At 33.8% G+C, this 4,961-nt stretch overlaps 1 non-coding gene across 1 annotated transcript; it reads right to left on the reverse strand.

Moving 5' to 3' along the window:
• Positions 1-3,312: 3,312 nt before the first annotated feature.
• On the reverse strand, positions 3,313-3,419 carry LOC132018819 (U6 spliceosomal RNA). The gene has a single exon (XR_009404601.1). It is a non-coding gene; the product is annotated as a U6 spliceosomal RNA (small nuclear RNA).
• Positions 3,420-4,961: the final 1,542 nt, after the last annotated feature.

A 4,961-nucleotide genomic window follows, 5' to 3' on the forward strand; every position in this document is an offset into this window, starting at 1 on the left:
GTGTGTGTGTGTGTGTGTGTGTGTGTGTGTGTGTGCACGCCATATCTTTATCCACTGATCCATCAGAAGACACTTAGGTTGCTTCGAAATCTTGGTTATTGTCAATAATGCTGCAATAAACATGAAGCTGTATATATCTTTTCAAATGACTGTTTTTGTTTTCTTCAGAAAAATACCCAGAAGTGGAAATACTGCATCATATGGTACTTCCATGTATAATTTTTTTAAGGTATCTCCATATTCTCTCCCATAATGGCTGTGCCAATTTACATTCCCACCAACAGGGCACAAGGGTTCTCTTTCTCCACATCCCTGCCAACGGTTGTTATTTGTTGTTTTTCTGATAACAGCCATACTAACAGGTATGAGGTGATAGATAACACATTGTGGTTTTGATTTGTAGTTCCCTGATAATTCATGATGTTGAACATCTTTTCATGTACCTGGTGATCATCTTTATGTCTTCTTTGGTAAAATGTCTACCCAGATTCTGGACTCTACAACTTTTACTCTATTTTTGTCCTAACACACAGTCCACATTCCACTTTCATTTTTACTGTGCATTTCATTAAAAATTAATACTATTTTAAATTGAAATAGTAAACTGTGTTTGTATATGCTCTCCTTCATTTTATTCTCAACACTGCAGTCACAGTGATCCTAGTAAACATAAGCCAGTTCATGGTATCTTCTGCATAAAGCTCTCAATATTCCACAAATCGTTCTGAGGAGAAATGTTAGATGGACCACCGCAAACTATAGGGATAAACATGGTCAGCCCTTCATTATCTCTCTGAACACACCTCCTGTTGCTCCTCTCTTATTTTCTTTGTTCCAACCATACTACACTCTGCCATTCCTTGAACACAGCAGGCATGCTCCTGCCTCAAAGATTTTTTTATACACCCTTACTCCCTGCGTAGAATTCTCTCCCTCAAAATATTAACAAGACCTCTTTCCACACCATATTTAGGCTTTATTTAGCTATCTCCTTTTTAGCCAACTCTCTAAAACTACAAATATCTCAACCCCGTTAGCCCTCTTCTCATACCCCTTCTCCTTAGGTTTTTCTGACCTGTTTCAAGGGGGAAGGCAGGGTTGTTGTTTTTTTGTTTGTTTGTTTGTTTGTTTTCTGCTTGTTACTGTCCTGTTAACTAGAATTGTGCCTAGACCATAGAAGTGGTTCCATAACTATTTTTTGAGTTCACCTTAATAGAATGAATAAGTGAATGATACAGTGTAAATAAATAAGCGGTAAAGTATAATAGCTAAGTATTTCAACCTGAAAAATTGTAGGTTTAAGTTCCAGGTCCATCACTTTGCAATTTTAGGTAAATGACGACCTAAACTTCAGTTTCTTCTGGAAAATAATTATAGTACCTTTCATGGGATCATTACATTGATCAAATGATGCTATCCTATAAGATCTCAAAATTATTGGCAATTTTAATTTATCTCACATACTTAATAAAAACATTCTTAGACTGATTTTTACCTGTGTCATTATGTATTTTTTAAGGTTACTTAATTAAGAAATGTGATCATTTTCTAAAATGCATCAGCTTTTGAAAATTGTAAAATACCAAACTATTTCCCTCAAATTCTGACATATCTGAGGTTCTCTTATGGATAATATTTTTAAATAGAAATATCTATTTTTAAGCTTTTAGCCTATAAAATATCAGAAAGATATCTATTCCTCTATATAATCCTGTCAAATTTTCTTAGGGTCAACCTTCTCCTTTCTTTGAGTTCCCCTGTCATGGAGCACACTAACAACTTTAGCCAAGGCATACAACTGCCTTGCTCTTTTGTACAGAATATTATGTTTCTTTAGTTTACCAGAAATAAAAATAACAGAATTTTTTAAATTGTTCACTTCATTGCAATTTAACATAAGATTAAAATGCATTTTACTAAAAAAAAATGCATTTTACTTGAAAAAGAGGTTATAATTTCTTGGCACATATTTAATTTATAAATTTAACAAGCGCTATGGATAGATATAAGAGTTAAGAAAGGGAAACTTACAGGAATTTTTTTCCAGTATAAGCAATGATTGCATAATTAGTATTATTTAAATTTTGCAGAGGCAAGTATATCTTACACCACCCCAGAAAAAAGTCATTCTTGTATTTATGTTCACATATTTTCATAAAGGATATTTTATAACAAATCCCAAGTTCTTTTTATATGGAAAATTATACTAGCCTGTTATTATTGTCATAACCAGAACAAATCTGCAAGATTTATAAAACATATAACTCTTAATAGGTCTTGTTGAACTAATTTTTCTATATTCTCAGTCTTTAACAGATGTTAAATTTGGTTTGTTCTAAATAATAACCATTAATACATAGAAAGGTAAAAAAATGTACCATGATAAATTTTCTAAAAGAAAATTCAAAGAAGCATTTGTTCTAGAATATAATAGCTTGAATTTTGGTCTTTAAAATAAAATCTCAAAGATGGGTTATCGTTTTCTTCCTTGGCTTTGGGCAAGACTACACACAGAAGTGACCTTCCCTTTTACTCTATTTTCTGATCCATTGGTAGAGTTTTGAAGATATCTGCTTTGATATCTTTTCCTTTACACCTTTTTTTCTAATAAGCCAGGATTTCTGAGTATCTTTTCATACTTATCGTAACTTTCTTATAATCACCTTTTATTTTCTTTGATATTTTCTTTACGAAAGATAACAAGAGGAAGATAATTTCTATACTCTTACTTATATATACTATTTTCTGAGCTGGTTTTATTTTTTAATTTATTTTATTTTATATTTTATTTTATTTTTCAGTTAGAAACTGTTACAACTAGTTCATTTTCAGATCTTCATCTTGGTGCTGGGGCAAGAATCTAGCGTGGGGAATACAAAAACTAGAACATGGAATGTTTCCCAGGTAGAGAAAATTATATAAATAAAGGCACAATTGCCTGAAATTTGGACACATCAGGGCATTCTTAACTGACTGACCTACATTACATGTATTGGAAAGAACAAAAATGAGCACAGAATCATAGGTTGGAACCATTCTGTGAAGAGTCCTGAACGTCAGGTTAGAGTTTATAGCAAACAACTAAATAAAATGTTTTCCAGGTGCAAAGTTGGGAAAAAGTATGCATAAATTATAAAATAGTTTAAAGGGTGTAACTGGGATACTGCAATCATAGATGTGGGAATTCTGAGTGTCTGAAGGCAAGAACAGCAGAGCTACGTATGGACCAACACTCTGCTCTCCCTTACAGAGAAAAAAAAAATCAACTTACTAAGTTTTTTTTGTTTTGTTTTTTGTTTTTGTTTTTGTTTTTTTAATATGGAATGCTTCATGAATTTGCATGTCATCCTTGCTCAGGGGCCATGCTAATCTTCTCTGTATCGTTCCAATTTTAGTATATGTGCTGCCGAAGTGAGCACCTCACGAAGTTTTAAAATATATCCATGTTCAAGTATAGCTAGAGAATATTATCATTGCTAGCAAATTGCTTTAAAAGAGAAACTGATTGGAGGTCAGCTAAATAACAACCCCAAAGTCGATTGGCTTCTGATGAAAAAAATTAACATTTTCTTACTCTGGAGCTGGTAAGCAGCAGGGGTGGTCTCTAGGTTCAGGTGTACGCTAAAGCATGTCTTTGTTGTCCTTGGATCCAAGACTTCCCAGCACGAGTGTTCTTAGAGTGATGGCGGACCATTATATGGGCAAATGGGAACAGGTGATGCTTATTAAATGCCCAGTTTGTTACTAATGTTTTCTCTCTTCCACTCGTATTGTATTGGCTAAAGCAAATCATACGGACTCACCCATAGCCATGAGGTGGGACTTTGTTATAATCCCAGCGAATCATACTAATCAAGGGTAAAAAAGGGAGGAGGAATAATAAGCAAATTATATAATCTTTCACAGTCTGTTTGAGGGCCAGTTCCTTCATGATAAAACAATATTCTGCATTTTCAAATTTACAAGTTAACATTGGTACAAAAGCCAAAGCCCAAGTGCAATTATTAGACCCCACCCACCCAGCAAACTTCACTTTCTATCTTTCTAGTTTCTTCCACAGAAACTTAATCATACTCTTAACAATGAAAAAACATTTTTTTTTTAGTGTGATTTGACTAAGATATATTTCTTTTTAATCTGGTTAAAAACCTTATGGTCAAGAAACAAATCTCTAGTCACTAAGTTTCTGGAATTATTATTACTTTTTAATTCACAAGAACATCTGAAAAACAGATAATGTAGGTGGTCATCCACTGCACATGCCTCCATGCCAGCCTCTCTGGTATTCTTTATGGCAATGGTTTCTAAACAGTGGTAAGTAAATAGGAAGGATTTCTTTGGATAGTTTGACAAATGTTTTAAATGGTCATTATGGCCATCAATATGTATATAATTCATCACCTCATTTTCAAGCATATTTATTAAAACATCAAACAATTGGAAATTCTAGAAAAACACTTCCTCAAAAATACAAGAGCCATTGTTCTTGACCTGTTTTTATACTTCAGTATATATTAGAACTAGTCTTAATAAACAACTTAGCATATATTGTGGCTATGCCAAAATATATTGTCTTTTTCAATATATACATATTAAAAATGAATGTAATTTTTTCCCTTTTAGATTACTCTTATCTGAACTTTTAATAGTATAGTTTCAAAGCTAAGCAAATAAAAAAACAAAAGAAGACTGCTGGAACTTTCCAAATGTAAATTAGGGTGCACTTGGATTTATGGATCATCAGGCCCTTCTATCACAAAATTATTCTGATATTAAAGAATAGAACATGGGGCGCCTGGGTGGCTCAGTGGGTTAAGCCGCTGCCTTCGGCTCAGGTCATGATCTCAGGGCCCTGGGATCGAGTCCCGCATCGGGCTCTCTGCTCAGCAGGGAGCCTGCTTCCCTCTCTCTCTCTCTCTGCCTGCCTCTCTGTCTACTTGTGATCTCTCTCTGTCAAATAA

Source organism: Mustela nigripes, chromosome 5, assembly GCF_022355385.1.
Source record: "Mustela nigripes isolate SB6536 chromosome 5, MUSNIG.SB6536, whole genome shotgun sequence".
Lineage (NCBI taxonomy): Eukaryota > Metazoa > Chordata > Mammalia > Carnivora > Mustelidae > Mustela > Mustela nigripes.